The following is a 17,624-nucleotide window of genomic DNA, read 5'->3' on the forward strand; positions in this document are numbered from 1 at the left end:
TGACATTTCCCTTCCTTTTCCATATCATTTAATCTTCTCTGTTACTGTAACCTTGGAATGAGGAGAGGATGATATAAAACTCTAAAATTCTATCCAATTCCCAGTCATTTAAATTCCTTTTGAATGTTGTACTCCAAGAATTTCCTTTCTTGTTGTATGCAACTATGAGATAAATATCCTTTACAAGGTAATAAAGAGTGCTGGAAAATTATTCCCTGAGAGGTGAATGCCCCAAACCAATTGTCCTACCAGAAAGAGACCCTTATTCCATTGCCCATCGTTATACTAATGAGTTGAAAGAATATATGGCCATAAAGCTCTAATGGACCTCCAGATTCCAACTCCGTGGGAGCATTTTCCCTGTTTGTGCACCGCACCATTCATTCAGAAGTCATAATTTCTCAAAAATCATGGTAAAATGAGTATATCACAATATCAATCTGTGTACTAAACGTCAAACCAAGAAAATTCATTTGCTGTTATCTCATAAGGGAATTTTTTTTCCTTATACTCAAATTAAATTTGGATGAATTAATAGCATAGCTTGCGAATAAGCATTTACTTATAAAAAAACTCATTAATCTCAGCACTAAATGTCAAATCAAGAAAATAAACTTCCTTCTTTTCAATAAGTTGCAAGAAAATCAGCAGCAAAATCCTAACCAACTTTAAATGAGTGGTGACCCAACCCAAACAGAGAAAAAAGGGAAAAAGTACCTAGAGAGAGTCAGTCTTTCCGACATGAATGCACTATATGAATCATCTTTTCTATTGCGTTGCTTTGCCTTTCTGTTGTAGTTAAGCAGAGAAAGACAACTTGGAGCCCGATGGAAAGAGTAGATCCACAAAAACTTCATATTGCAGATATCATTATGCATATTACATCAGGCAGGAAAAAAGTACAAACCAAATAATAGAACATAATTTTGATCTAAATAGAACAGACAAGGGCAACACTACTGATGCCTACAACATAAGAAAATCATTAGAATTTTATTAGATCATCAAACTGGATCAAAAGGAAGGGCAAGACGTATTCAATGTTTAATAGTGAAGTACCACGTCATTGTCTTAAATTTGTATCCCAAGTTAAATTTTAAAACAGCCCAACGATGTTGATGCCAATAATCAGTCCCTTTGATGTTCACTTCGCTGATCATCTTGGCCAGAAAGCGAGCCTTCGTTGGTACCTAATACAAACGGCAAACAATAGAAGCAAGGTTGGGCTTCTTGTTTCAGATTGCAAATAGAGTATCAAAATTAGGACATAAAGCTCCATTTAAGTTTGACATACAAGGTAATGACCAAATTCTTAAGAAAAATATGTGTGACATCTTTATTCTTCACGAATAAATCTAATTTGAAAGAAAAATAGCAAACAGACCCACGGTTTACGGAAAAAGGGCTAAATCACCCATTTTTATTTAGCTAATACTTCCAGAAAGTTACATGAAACTTCCATCTTCTCTCTCATTGAACCAATTTCAATACCATCCTCCAGCACTATTTGAAGCAAAAATTATGATCAACAACAGATCTATCCACAAAATCGATGCAGAACTAATACCGGATTTGAAATCATCACATCAAATAACAGAATAGAATTTTTCAAAGTGTACCAATCAAACTTGGAAATATATGGAACAAAAAAAAAAGCAAATTAAACAACATATTGTAACAATGGCTTTAAGCTTAATGCAATTTGTCTTCAATATTGAAGAAACATATTCTAATAGAAGCGGCGATAGAGAAAAGGAAAAGCACTGACCTTTGTGAAAAAAAAATATTCAGTATCTCAGAATGAAATACTAATAAAACCAAAAGATCAATACTTGCACAACAGAGTCTGTAAATATGGAGTTATTTGTTAGTAAGGTAGATGAAAAAGGATGTATATCACTGTCACCTTATTCTTCTCCACTAACTTCCCAAAAATTTGGTAAATTCAAAGTTACATTCCAACCTTTATGAGTTACAAGCACGGCACTCCATAGCAACGTTGGTGAGAAAGTGATTTTCTGCTAAAAGACGCTCCAAATTAAGAGGATTAAATAAATGTGACGTTTCGGGGTAAAAGTTGAATTGAATTTTCTTAAAAGAAGCAATTGTTTATCATTTATAAAAAGTAGAAAAGGGAAAAATCTGAAAAAAGAAGAAGATAAATGCAAATGTTGGTTTTGGAGAGTGCCACCTCACCGTGTCTTGGCCCTGCTTTATATTATTATATAGATTTATCACGTATCATAATTTTTCTTTATAATATTGGAAATTTATTCTTCATATTGCTGGTGCATGATATCATGAAACAACGACAAACAATATAATATATCCAAACATTATATTCATCAAACAATACAGAACAATAAAATACGATACATTATAGTACAATGGCCAGCCAATCTAGCAAGCCTCAATCTATTTATGACTTCACTGTCAAGGTCAGCACTTTTACTTTGTTATAATTTTGTGTTTTCCCCTAAATTATGCTTTTATAAATAGAAATCTTGCTTCTGTTTGTTTTATTAGTCTCTGAATTAAAATTTGAGTTGTGTGGCAGCATTTTCTCGGTTTGTAAGTGATCGAACATTGTTTTTGTATAGAAATGAATCACCACCATAAGAAAAACATGAGAATGATAATTCATTTTTTGTTTTCATTTTTTGTTTTCTTTTGTGTAAAGGTCGCTCATTTTTGTTTTCATTTATGCTTTTGTTTATTTTTTTGGTCTATGAATTAGGGGTTTTGCGTTTTGAGGCATCATTTTGATGTTGTGGGTTTGTAAATTATTATGCGTTGTTTGTATGAATACGAATAACCCAGATAAGCAACAATTTAAATGATAATTCATTATTTTACTCATTTATGAGTTTGGTGTAAAGAGAGAGTACATGTTGTATAGGTAGTTGGGATAACTTGTTAAATGAATAAGGTTGAGAATCTTCGGACCCTTTTAAAGCTAGAGGAAAAAAGATAATGGTTTGCGCGACGCGTAACTTGTGATGTGTGGTTAGGCACACTGATGCAAGAATGCAAAATGTTGAGCTGGAATCCGCCGTGGCAGAGTTGGTTAGACAAGTTAGTTATAGCTACTGATGTCAGTTGAGTTAGGTAGTGTCAGAGGAGTTAGTTGAGTTTTCAGTTACACACTTTATAAATACATTGTATTCACATTGTGAATGTAATCATCATTTTCATCAATAAGATCAATCTCTCTTTCTCTCTACTCACTTCTTCAGCTAATATCTCGGTTAATTCCTTGACCTAGCTATCATCTTCTTCGAGTTGCTACAACTCCTAGATTGTTCATCTCATTTATGATTTCCAGATTGCGTTAATTGGTATCAGAGCTCACAATTCACAGATATATTATCATGGGCAGAGATAAACTTCAGGACAAATCTTCGAAAGGAATGGAAAGCAAATTTTTAGAAATTCAGGATCAATTACAGAAATTAATGGAAGGTATGACCAACATGAATGAAAGGAACACACAGACTTATAAAGAGCTGTTCGAAATTAAGGAAGCAATTGGATTTATGAAGTAGAGGAACAAAGGAGCAGCACAATTTGGAGTTGAACCCTCAATTGATGGTGATTCTTCAACAGGTCCCATTCGTATTCATCGACAGAGGGAAATGCACATAGGTTCTACTTCAACTGGTAATACTCTCTTTACCCGATATTCTAGTATGGAGTTTTCTCGATTTTCTGGAAGTGATTTGAGGTCATGGTTGTATAAGATGGACCATGTCTTTTCTATGGAGGAAGTCCCTTTCGATGAGAGGGTGAATGTGGCTTCTATTCATTTTGATGGTGAAGCCATTGCTTGGCATAGATCTTATATGAGATCTCGGAATACAGTTGCTTTTCCTACTTAAGACTGAATATGTGCTGGCTTTAAATGAAAGGTTTGGAGAAGGATTTGAGGATCCTATGGAATCCATTAAAAATCTAAAACAGATTGGTAGTGTAGGAGAATATCAGGCTGAATTTGATAGGTTATTGACTGAAGTTAATCTAGCAAATGATAATGCTATAAGTTGTTTTTTGGGAGGATTAAAGCCAGAACTTAATAAAGTTGTTAAGATCCAATCACCAAGAACATTGATGCAAACTTATAAGATTGCTAAGCTGCAGGAAGGTGTCTTTGAAGCTCAGGCTCAGTCTTGGGGCCTCAAACCTGTTGTTAGATCACCTAATCATATCCTACCCATTCCCATTCAAACAAAACTACAGAATTCCCAAAAACCTCCTATACCAAGCTCCACTTTCAAAAGACCATTTGAACTTAATCCTAATAAACCTAACAGAATTAATAGCAATAGTTCTGGTAGAAGATTGACTGCAGCAGAGATGGATGAAAAATGAGCCAATGAGTTGTGTTTTTTCTCCGATGAAAAGTATGTACCTGAGCATAATTATAAAGCAAAAAGACATATATTCATGGTGGAATTAAATGAGGAAGATACAAGAAATGAAGTGGAGGTAGGAGAATCACTACAAGAAGCTGTAGAGGAAATATATGAATTTATAACAATCTCCTTGCAAGCCTTTACTTGTGTTACTGGATACCAAACGATTAAAGTGACTGGTTATCATGAGAAAAGACCATTACAAGTCTTGATTGATACTAGAAGTATACATAATTTCATTGATCTAGAGGTGGCCAAGAGATTGGGGTGTAAAGCTAGTCCTATAGTAGAGCAATCTATCCGTGTGGCAAATGGTAGGAAAGTACAAACAACTTTAGTGTGTAAGAATATGCAATGGTTGCTACAAGGTACTACATTCTCCTCAGATTTCTTACTTTTACCACTAGGAAATGTGGATATAGTCTTGGGGGTGCAATGGCTAAGTACCTTGGGAAGAATTCTATTTGATATTAGGAATAGAACCATTAAATTTGTGTATCAAGGGAAGAATCATGTACTGAGGGGTGTCACCAGTCAACTCAAAGCAGCTAAGGCCAACTCATTAGCAAAGAAGAATGGAGTGGATACTCAGTTCTTCATGATGACAATAATCAGTTCTGAAGAGGAGAGCAATCACTGCCACCATATACAAGCTATTCAAGGTACTGAAATACCTTCAGCTTTATCTATCTTAATGGAACAATACTCTAGCATATTTGAGTTACCTACCACATTACCACCTCACATAGGTTCTTTTGATCATAGAATTCCTCTCATTGAGTCTGCATGTCCTGTGAATAAGAGGCCTTATAGATATCCTGGAGTTAATAAGGATATTATTGAAAAATTAGTTCAAGAGATGTTGGATCAAGGGGTCATTCAACATAGCGCCAGCCCCTATGCTTCACATGTGGTGTTGGTTGGAAAAAACGATGGAAGCTGGTGTCTTTGTGTTGATTATAGAGAACTAAATTAGCTAACAATAAAAGATAAGTTTCCTATACCTATAATAGAGGATTTATTAGATGAGTTAGGAGTAGCAGAGGTGTTCTAAAAAATAGACCTTAGAGCTGGTTATCACCAATTAAGGATGGCAGAAGGTGATACTTATAAAACAGTCTTCAAGACCCATGAAGGCCACTATGAATTCTTGGTTATGCCTTTTGGATTAACTTATGCTCCATCCTTATTCCAGAGCCTTATGAATTATGTCTTCAAACCTTTGTTAAGGAAATCAGTGTTGGTTTTTTTTTTTGATGACATCTTGATCTATAGTAGGAGCATGACTGATCACATTGATCATGTGAAAGCTGTATTTGATCTTATGAAAAGATATCATTTATATGCTAAACTTTCTAAGTGTGCATTTGGAATACCTAAAGTGGAATATCTAGGTTATTTCATCAGTGCAGAAAGGGTGTCTACAGATCGAAAAAAGATTGCAGTTGTCCAACGATGGCCTGTCCCTAGCAACATTAAACAACTAAGAGGTTTCCTAGGCCTTGCTGGATATTATAGGAGGTTCATACAGGGTTTTGGTTCCATTTGCAAGCCATTGCATGAGATGTTGAAGAAGGATGGATTCCTATGGACAGAGGAGTCTACAAAAGTCTTCTTAATGCTTAAACAAGCTTTGGTCTCTACTCATATACTTGCTATGCCTGACTACTCTAAGGTATTTGTAGTAGAAACAGATGCTAGTGGAAAGGGTATTGGTGTTGTCCTGATACAACAAGGATACCCCATAGCCTATATTAGCAAGTTATTAGCTCCTAGACATCAAGCTATGTCTGTATATGATAGAGAACTTTTGGCTCTCATATTTGCTGTTACTAAGTGGGAACATTATCTGCTGGGAAGAAGGTTTATTTTTAAAACTGATCAGAAAGCTTTGAAGTATTTGTTAGATCAGCATTTACACACTGATTTCCAAGTGGCTGGGATTTCTAAACTCATGGCTTTTGATTTCTCTATTGAGTATAAAAAGGGAGCAGAAAATAAGGCTGCTGATACCTTATCTGGAAAACCTGAAGCTGAGCTTTTAGCCATTTCATTATTAACACCAAATGATTCTTTATGGGAGCAAATTAATCACACTTGGCTCAATGATCCATACTTGCAAGAGGTTATTGCTAAAGTGAAAGGGCAGCCATTTAAGTTATTCACCTGGAGTAATGATCAACTGAGATGGAAAGGCAGGCTAGTGGTTGGAGATGATCCACAGTTAAAGAATTCTATTATTATTCTACGGCATGCTACTACTCAAGGGAGCCATTCAGGTATGTATGCCACTATCAAGAAGCTAGAGTCATTATTTTACTGGAAGTCTCTTAGTAAGGGCACAAGGGAGTTCATTAGTAAATGTGATATTTGTCAAAGACACAAATATGATGTTGCTGCATATCCTGGTTTATTGCAACCATTACTAATTTCGGATGGAGTTTGGACTGATATTTGCCTTGATTTCATTGAAGGATTACCTAAATCCAATGGTAAAGAGGTAATTCTGGTGGTGGTCGACAGATTGAGTAAATATGGTCATTTTATGAGCTGATCCCATCCCTATACTACTCATTCAGTGGCCCAGTGTTTCCTTGACAATGTCTTTAAGTTGCATGGTATGTCTGCTACTATGACTAGTGACAGAGATCATGTATTCCTCAGCAACTTCTGGAAAGAATTATTCACCTTACAAGGATCAGCTACAAAGATCCACAGCCTACCATCCACAAACAGATGGACAGACAGAGGTTTTAAACAGAACCTTAGAAACTTATCTGAGATGCTTTTGTTCTGATAGTCCTAAGGAATGGTCATCCTATTTACCCCTTGCCGAGTGGTGGTATAACACCACCTATCACACTACCATCAAAGGTACACCATATGAAGTTTTGTATGGTTAAAACCCACCTCTTCACCTCCCTTATTTAGGTGGTGAGGCTGCCAATAAAGTGGTGGACAGATCCTTAGCTGCTCGAGAAGCTGTCATTCAACTCTTAAAATTTCATATTACTCGAGCTCAACAAAGAATGAGGGATTTGGTCAAAACATAGATCAGACAAAAGCTTTGCAGTTGGTGATTGGGTGTACTTGAAGCCTCAGCCTTATAGACAGATCTCTGTGGCAAGTCGACCATTCAACAAGCTAGCAGCCAAATATTTTGGTCCATATCGTATTGATGCTATCGATTGTTGTTGCCTGCTGATGTTCTAATTCATCCCACCTTCCATGTATCAAAACTGAAAAAGTGCTCGGCAATTCCAAATACTATCAACAATCCTCTTGTATTTCACCTATCTAGCCCTTATTGTCCACTACCTGAGATGGTGCTCAACAGGTGATTAGTGAAGAGGGGTAACAAGGCTGTTTGTCAAGTTCTTGTGAAATGGACTGGCATTGATAGTTCTCAAGAAACCTGGGAGTTTCTTTTTGAATTACAGCATAGGTTTCCTTCATTTCACCCTTGAGGTCAAGGGTGTTCTTTAGCAGGGGGTATTGATGCAAGAATGCAAAATGTTGAGCTGGAATCCGACGTAGCAGAGTTGGTTAGACAAGTTAGTCATAGTTGCTGGTGTTAGTTGAGTAAGTTAGTGTCAGAGGAGTTAGTTGAGTCTTCAGTTACACGCTTTATAAATACATTGTATTCACATTGTGAATGTAATCATCATTTTCATCAATAAGATCAATCTCTCTTTCTCTCTACTCACTTCTTCAGCTAATATCTCGATTAATTCCCTGACCTAGCTATCACCTTCTTCGAGTTTCTACAACTCCTAGATTGTTCATCTCATTTCTGATTTCCAGATTGCATTACGCATGCCCCAGGTTGAACAAAGGGTGGAGGGGATCCATTGAATTTTGAACTGTGAGCAGTGAGCACTAAGCCCCGAGGATTCCCCGGTCATTGGAAAAAAAGATAAGTAGAAGGTGTAGAGTTGTGATATATGGTATCCATTTAGGGCTCGCAACAAACTAAGGTCTGTTGTAGTATTTGTTATCCAAACATGGGGTTCGTTTTCGTTTCTTTATAGTTAAAAACAATTGGTTTTGAGTGCTTTTTCATTTATATAACACTAAGGTTGAGAGTATTTTTTTCTCAGGATAATACAGTTTAAGCTGTAATCTTGATAAGATTTTGTAATACTGAACTTCATTTGACTTTTACAGGATGCTGAGGGTAATGATGTTGATCTCAGCATTTACAAGGGAAAGATCCTTATCATTGTCAATGTTGCATCACAGAGGTATGTAGGGATGGTAATGGGGTAGTGCGGGTGCGGGGCGGGTTTAGACAAATGCGGGAGTGAGGCAGTGCGGGGCAATATCTGTGCGGTGCGGGTGCGGTTGCAGGTTTGTGACTTTGTGCTAATTCTCTTCGGTCTTTTTTGTTCCCCTCTCGGTGTCACACCTCCTTTTTCCGAAGATAAGGGAGTTTTTCCCATTAAAGTGACATTATTCGAAATGAGATTAATTATTTATTTAATTCAGAGTCGTCACTTGAAAAAATTATGATGGTGTCCCAAGTCACCGGTTTATTTTAAATCTCAAATCGAGGAAATTTGACTTTGTTTAAAGTCTGCGAAATCCAGAAGACCGGGTAAGGAATTCTGTTAACCCAGGAGAAGGTGTTAGGCATTCCCAGATTCCGTGATTTTAGCACGGTTGCTCAACTATTAATAATTGGCCTAATTATCTGATTTAATGCATATTTGAAACCTATCGTGCATTTTTTACTTTTAAAAACCGCTTTTAGTATTTATGGAATTTGTTTGAACAAGTCGCGATGTCGCGCACTCGTTTATTTTTGTACACATTGCGAATCGCACCATGTGAAACGCACACTCGACTTGGGGATTACATATCATGACTATGACACGAGAACCGTACCCATAGTCACGATCATTTTATTTAAACGCGCATAAAGCAAACTACGAATGTTCGTGAATTACTTTCTTAAACTACTTTGGGATTACGTTTGAAGTCATGATTATGGATATGAATTTGTGGAAATGATGTATATGTGAACTAATTGAATCGTCGGAGAAACCTGAGAATTGTTTGATCGTTCCTCTTTTAAAGAGAAATGGGCCATTCTATGAGCGGCCTCTCTGTGTTGAATCCATTTTTGGTAAAGCTGTCTCACATTCGGCCCAGGTCCACTTCACGAAGTGTCACACAGTTACACTTAGCCCTTATTATTTATAATAGCCTGAATTTATCAATAGCCGGAATTAAAGGGAACCAACTGAACAATTCACTAATTTAATCTATAACACCAATTCGACTACAATTATATGGAAGCTATACTTTGAAAATGAATAAGATAAAGGCATTAAACAACGATTCTAATTATGTAAACCAACGTTCCTAGGATTTTGCCTCAGAAGATGTGCATTTAATCATATTGTGCACGAAATAAACTCACCAAACTATTTTTTTTTTTATGCTTCACTTTGACTCATACTATAATCTTTAACGTTATCTTGAACTAGTTTGAAGAGTCAGAACATTTGTGCAAACAAGATAAAGCTACTTGGGTGGAAAACTTGATTTAATTACAGCTTTGAAGTTGTAACAAAACTAAAATTAACAATACACACACCACAGATTACAAATGACTAATTTTAAAAATCTCAAACTTCATATGATGCTATTACAACCATTAGTCTACAATTTAAACTTCAAAGTTTCAAAAACAACCAAACTAATATCCGATCTTTCTTGCATATTGACATGAGTAAACAGGGAGTCATGAGGCTATTGACTCCCATGACTAAACTGATGGAACTGAGCTTCTTCAGGAATGAATCTAACCAACTGGTGGTCAAACCCATTTCTTTACCATCCTTAGTGTCATTTCAGGCGCGTATCTTCAATTCAAATAATAACATGCTGTCAAGAGATGATGTACTAGTCGACGACCATTCAGCAATTTATAATGCAACTTCAACACATGCTAACATCAAAAACTAACAGAGGAAGAGTATAGCAGCTTTGAAGCCTAAAGAAACATGCTGAATCCATGAAATCATATATAGGAAAGAATACCATGACTTATGCTTCATTCAAACACCAACTGAAAGTTACAATTTAATTAGGCACATACCTAAATAGCAGCACAACAACAAACTTGAACAAATAAGATCAGGAAAGAAAGCAGAATCCAGCAGAAGCAGTGATTTCTAGCAGCAGAAAAACAGTGATTTCTAGCAGCAGAAATAACAGTGAAGAACCAAAATAGAGTCTGAACTTTCACAGCTTGAAGCTTAACCACCTTTTTAAAAACATCAGTGTATAAATCAACAAGAATAAAGAAGGAATTCTGGAGTTTTTTCTCAGAAGATCGGTGTATCTCTGTGAGTGTATTTGAGAAGAATGATGAGTGCCTTGACGATATATGCTATGCTCAAAATAAAATGAGAGAGGGTCTGATGGGGAATATTTCAGCGTGAATTTAGGGAATGTCAGCTGATTTTTAGGAAAGAAGGGCACCTGTTGTAACTGAAAAAGGACAGCTGTTTTCTCATTTTTCCAGCCCTTTTACTCTCTATACTTGACTAAAATGACCTCAATTCCCCTGTTTTTTACTGCACTTTAAACCTTCTAGAAACTCCCTAAATGACTAAGCAAGATTTCCCTATTTTTGCCATGCCTTTTAACCTATATCTTCTTAGGTTCTGGGCCATGAGTAAAAAGACCAGGCTATACTAGTCTGGACCTGAGGCCCACTAATTACCTTTGTCAGCCCCAAACAAATTGAACCATATGACCATCCTTCCCCAATTAACGAAACATGACCAGAACCAACAAAACTAAGAGATTGATCCTTAAATGATATTGATCATGCTCAATCCAATACAAATTTAATAGACCTAAATGACTCAACAAATTTCATACGAACCAATCAGAAAAAAGAGGGAAAATGACCAGAATCAACTAATTTAAAAGGGAATGAGAGTGGAATTTACCTATTTATGACCTCAAACAAACCAGCGATGGGAATCTGGTGGGCCAGTCAAATTTCGATGACTTTGAAATGAGCTAAAATTAACGTCAATATATTTCTCTCATCAAGAGCAATCAATTAACGTAAGTTCTAGACCACAACGAGTTGGTATCACCCAAGAAATCAGAAGAGGGAAAGATTAGTTTTTCTGAATTTTTAGATCTGAAAGTTGACGAGTTTGGTAGGGATTTTGGGGAAACTAATGGTAGGTTAGTGATTAGGGGAGGCTAGGGATTGTGTGGTGATGATTTGGGGTCGTTTGGAGACTGTCCGCCGCCGTAGGGCGATTTCCGGCGGCGGAGACAACAAGTGGTGAGAGAGGGGTGAAAGAGATGAAGTGTAATGGGGTCTCTAGGGTTAGGAAAGGATTCAGACAATTAAACCTAAAGGGGGTGTTGAGTTCTAGGCCGTTGGATCTGGTGCATGAACGGCGGGGATTTGAAGATGTCAAAACGGGGTCGTTTTGGGTTAAAGGGGAACCGGACCGTATAGGACTAGGTTAATTGAATTGGGGCGGGTAGATTTGACTAGGCTGCTGGTCAAACTGGCCCAATTTGATGACAAGGCAAATAGCCTTTCTTTCCTTTCTTTTCATTTTCAAGAATAACCAATTTATTTAACACTGCTAATTTCAACACATTTACAAAATTAATCTAATGACCTATTTTTCTAACAATTAACTAATTCATTTAGCTAACAAATGCATGTAAAGTTACTAATGTATTTTTGGTATTTTTAGTATTTTACAAATGCAATTAAGATCTAAAAATGTAAAGATTCAAAATATTTTTGAGTTTTCTTTAGGACTTAAAAATGCAACTTAAAAAATGCATCAAACATGAGTACGTACAAAGCAAACTAAGTAAAACAATAGAGAAAAATTCTATAAAATAATTTAAAGCTATTTGTTTTTGTAATTTTTAGGAGTAATTTTATATTAGGCAAAAATTATGTGCTCACACTCGGCTCTACCTCTAAAGACAGAAGCCCGAAGCTCTCTATCAGTGATAGAATGCAGAAGATTCAAATTCTTTATATAGAAATCAAATCATATTAAGTATTGAAATCGTTCTATCACCTAAACCTGTAGACTTAACTTCTAGCAATTAATACCTTAAGAATTTAATTTGGTTTATTCTGTGATTTAGCTTCCGATTTCGGTGAAAACTTTCAAATTTTTCGGTGCTTATCTTTCTTGTAAATAGTGACAGAATCCAGCTTAAATTTACAAATACTTAAATGAATTATAAAGCAAAAAGAAAAACACAAATATCAAAAGATATTGTTATTAATGTTCAGTCTTAGTGTTTAGCTTCTGTATGCTTATCTACTTAATTGCTTACCGTTAAAAAGGAAAAATTTAGATTGACAATGGCATATATACAAATATAATTGAAAGCACAAATGAATAAACATAAAAATAAGACAATTGTTTAAAAAAATAAATATTTTGGGCGGGACGGGGCGGGTAGACGTGGATGGGATGCGGGGCGGATGAACATGGGTAAAGTGCTATGCGGGGCGGGGGCGGGGCAGATTGAAATTTTGCGGGTTAAGGCAGAACCCACCCCGCACCGCTTGCCATTGGTAGAGGTATGTATTAGCTAATAGTTATCTTATTCATTATAGGTTTGAGAGCCTTTTTTCTGGTTTTATTTGCTTCTTTTCATTGTGAAGTTCCCATGTGTTGTTTCCCAAAAAATTGACTGAAAGTATCCCGAGCAGACATCCACATTGGAATTGATATTTCATCGATCAAGGGAAAGAATGCATAGTAATTTAACTTCTAATTATTTGTAAATGTGGTTTGATACTCAGAATTCTGATGGTGTATGAATACCATTCTGTTGATCTAGCACATTTTGTGGATCTGTAATCTGTTACATTTCCATATGTCTTCTGTCATATGAATTTAGTGTTGAGATTTTAAGCTTATGTAGCTTAAAAAGGGTGAATGAGAAATGGAGGAAAAATGAAATATTTGAGTTTCCTTCCTTGGCAAAGGGACATTGTCCCATATTGGAGGAAGAAAAGGCTTTTGATGGGTATATATATAATTGCTCTTCTTCTAGCTCTTAAAGAGTTAAGAAGAAGGCAAACCTCTCGTCGCCGTCGTCGCTCGCTCGCTCGCTCGGATTCGGATTCGGTCAAAGATCGATTGATTAATCTTTTTGGACAAAATTCATTTCAATTATTTAATTAATTAATTAAATAATTAACGAAAAATTCAATCCGGAATAACCCATGACCCGCGACCCTGTGGTTGCAAACCTTTTCAGAAACAATGCCACCAACTCTATAAATAGATTTTGAATCCCAGAATCTTCCCTTACAAAATTTTCTAATCTTCATCTTCTTCTGCACAAAAATTCCAGTGTGTTTTTACAGCCTTCGAGTGGCTCGCTGTTCACCGGCATTTTGGTACCAACACTCCGGTGAGTTAAATCGTTCTATCCTGGGAGGATATATTCCAGCACCTCGGGTACTTGAGGGGAATAATTTCCTTAAGGACACACTGTGTATTCAGTGGGCTCGATTTATTCCTATACTGTTTTTCCAGAATTTATTTCGTTAAACAAGTATTACTAACTTTCTGTTTTGTTTATATATTTCAAAAAGTTTAATTATTTATTACAGCAATACATATTTATAACAATCTTAAGGAAATTAATTTATTATATTCTATATTTTGTTTGTAGAGATTAAAACCTGTGTTGTTTTTTACTCCTTCTGAATTTTATTATTCTGATTTGAAGATATAAAAAACTTCGTCAGAGTATTGAAATTCATAAAACAATTTAAAACATAAAAATTCATCATTTTTTGTGAAACAGTATATAAAAAACTTCGGTTTTATTTATTATACATACAGTTTTTTTTGTTAATAACAATATTGTTTACTGTTCTTGTTTTGCCATTAATTGAATTCTTCTGTTGTTTACAGTGAGAAATGGCAATTGATAACGGAAATTCTTCTGCGACTGTTGCGGCAACGAGGATAGCCTCGTCAAGCCAGACTGTTGTTCCACCGGTAGAGAAACAGGAGAAATTTTCCGGAGCCAACTTCAAAGGATGGCAGTAAAGGGTGTTCTTCTGGCTTACCACACTTGGTATGCAGAAATTCACTAGTAAAGAACCTCCAGTGCCTGCTGCGTACATGCTGGATAACGAGAAATTCATGATTGTTGAGGCGTGGAAGCAGGCAGATTTTCTTTGCAAAGGCTATATCTTAAGCGCTTTAGAGGATGACTTGTACAATGTGTACAGTGCGATGAATACTTTGAAAGAATTATGGGACGCACTTGAGAAGAAGTACAAGACTGAAGATGCATGCTTGAAGAAGTTCGTGGTTGCCAAGTTTCTAGACTATAAAATGATAGACAACAAAACTCTTGGAACCCAAGTTCAGGAGCTTCAACTTATTTTTCATGACCTTATTGCTGAAGGTTTAGTCGTGAATGAAGCATTTCAAGTGGCTGCAATGATTGAAAAATTGCCTCCTTCGTGGAAATATTTCAAGAACTATCTTAAGCACAAGCGCAAAGAAATGACGTTGGAAGATCTTGTGATTCGTCTCAAGATTGAGGAAGACAACAAAACAGCCGAGAAAAAGTCTCGTGGAAATTCAACGATCAAGGGAGCTAATATCGTTGAGGAGACTACTCCAAAAAGTAAGAAGAGAAAGAGGTCTTCTGGACAGACTAAAGAGTAGAACAAAAAGAAATTCAAGGGAAGCTGCTACAATTGTGGAAAAATCGATCACAAAGCCCCTAATTGTCGTCTCCCGAAAAAGTATAAGAAAAGGGACAAGCCAACATAATGGAGAATAATGATGACATTGATGATCTGTGTGCAATGCTTTCAGAATGAAACCTAGTTGGAAATCCGAAGGAGTGGTGGATTGACTCTGGAGCCACTCGACATGTTTGTGCTGTCAAGGAAGCATTTACGACTTACTCTACTGCTGGTCCCAAAAAAAAGCTATCCATGGGAAATACTGCAACAACCAAGATTGAAGGTTATGGGAAGATATTCCTGAAGATGACTTCCGGCAAGGTGTTAACGCTCAATAACGTTCTTCATGTTCCTACTATTAGGAAGAATTTAATTTCTATTTATTTGCTTGTTAAGAATGGATTCAAATGTGTATTTGTTTCTAATAAAGTTATTGTAAGCAAGAATGAAATGTATGTTGGAAAGGGCTACCAAACAGAGGGCCTCTTCAAACTAAATGTAATGGTTGTTGACAGTATGAATAAAATTTCAGCTTCTTATTGATTGGAGTCAAATGCTTTATGGCATATTCGTTTAGGACATGTCAATTACAAAACCTTGCGGAAGTTAATTAATTTAGAAGTATTCCCTAAATTCGAGTGTAATAAATCAAAATGTTAAATATATGTTGAGTCTAAGTTTGTAAAACATCCTTATAAGTCTTTTGAAAGGAATTCAAATCCTCTAGACTTAATTCATACTGACATTTGTGATATGAAATAGACACCATCACAAGGTGGGAAAAAGTATTTTATTACTTTTATTGACGATTGCACTCGATATTGTTATGTTTATTTTCTTAATAGTAAGGATGAAGTAATTGAAGCATTTAAGCAATACAAGAATAAAGTGAAGAATCAATTGAATAAAAGGATCAAATTGATTAGAAGTGATAGGGGTAGAGAATATGAATTCCCGTTTGCAGAAATATGTTTGAAATATTGAATTATCCATCAAACTACTGCACCTTACACACCTCAATCCAATGAAATTGCGGAAAGGAAAAATCGTACATTAAAGTAAATGATGAATTCTTTATTAATAAGTTCCGGATTACCGCAGAGTTTGTAGGGTGAAGCTATCCTTACAGCTAACCGAATACTCAACAGAGTACCCCACAACAAAACGTAATTTATTCCATATGAAAAATAAAAAGGAAGAAAACCCAACTTGAAATATTTCAAAGTGTGGGGGTGTCTAGCAATGGTACAAGTTCCTTTACCTAAAAGGGTTAAAATCGGACCAAAAACTATTGATTGCGTTTTCATTGGATATGCTACAAACAGTAAAGCGTGTCGGTTTTTGGTTCATAAATCTGATAATACCGAAATTCACATTACTACGGTAATGGAATCAGATAATGCTGAATTCTTTGAAAGCATCTATTCGTATACAATTGAATATGAGTCGTTAAGTGAAAGACCTAAATGACCTCAGGAAGAACCAAAGGAAAATACTCCAAGTATAGAAGATCCAAGGCATAGCAAACGTCAAAGAACATCTACTTCCTTTGGACCAGATTTTGTGACATTCTTGCTTGAAAATGAGCCTCAAACTTTTAAAGCAGTTATGTCATCTTTTGATTCAGCGTTTTGGAAAGAGGCAGTCAATAGTGAGATTCAATCAATTTTGGATAACCATACATGGGAATTGGTAGATCTTCCTCCAGGAAATAAGCCTTTAGGTTCGAAATGGATCTTTAAATGGAAAGTGAAAGTTGATGGCACTATTGACAAATATAAGGCAAAACTTGTTGTCAAAGGTTGTAGACAAAAGCAAGGCCTTGATTACTTTGACACTTACTCGCCAGTAATGAGGATAACATCTATTAGGGTGTTAGTGGCACTAGCGGCCGTGTATGGTCTTGAAATCCATCAAATGGATGTTAAAACAGCTTTCGTAAATGGAGAATTAGAGGAAGAGATTTACATAGAACAACCTGAGGGTTTTGTGATAACTGGTAAAGAAAAGAAAGTGTGCAAACTTGTTAAGTCGCTTTATGGACTTAAACAAGCACCCAAACAATGGCATGCCAAATTTGACCAAACAATGTTGGCAAGTGGGTTTAAAATCAACGAGTGCGACAAATGTGTTTACATTAAAAATACTCCAGGTCATGAAGTCATTGTTTGTTTATATGTTGATGACATGTTGATAATGAGCAAAAATATGGCAGATATAAATGCTACTAAGCGCATATTGGCTAGCAAATTCGATATGAAAGACGTAGGAGTTGATGATGTGATCTTAGGAATCAGAATTCACAAGACTCTACAAGGTCTAGCATTATCACAGTCTCACTACATTGAAAAGGTACTTGACAAGTTCAAGTATTTGGATTTCAAAATTGCCAAGACTCCAATTGACGTGAGTTATGCACTTCAAAAGAATGAAGGTGAAAGTGACTCACAGCTGGATTATGCAAGAGTATT

The 17,624-nt window shown here is 36.0% G+C and overlaps 2 long non-coding RNA genes across 2 annotated transcripts in view; one reads left to right on the plus strand and one right to left on the minus strand.

Annotated features, from left to right (window-relative positions):
* Positions 1-2,368: 2,368 nt before the first annotated feature.
* Positions 2,369-17,624, plus strand: part of LOC138896970 (uncharacterized) — a 67,381-nt gene continuing 52,125 nt past the window's right edge. The window contains exons 1-2 of the long non-coding RNA XR_011410644.1: positions 2,369-2,438; positions 8,580-8,656. This is a non-coding gene — a long non-coding RNA (uncharacterized lncRNA). The remainder of the gene's footprint in view (positions 2,439-8,579; positions 8,657-17,624) is intronic.
* LOC138896971 (uncharacterized) lies at positions 10,020-11,758 on the minus strand. Its single transcript, XR_011410645.1, has 2 exons — positions 11,381-11,758; positions 10,020-10,282 (listed from the first exon to the last, which is right to left on the minus strand). It is a non-coding gene; the product is annotated as an uncharacterized lncRNA (long non-coding RNA).

Source organism: Nicotiana tomentosiformis, chromosome 8 (assembly GCF_000390325.3).
Source record: "Nicotiana tomentosiformis chromosome 8, ASM39032v3, whole genome shotgun sequence".
Taxonomy (NCBI): Eukaryota; Viridiplantae; Streptophyta; class Magnoliopsida; order Solanales; family Solanaceae; genus Nicotiana; species Nicotiana tomentosiformis.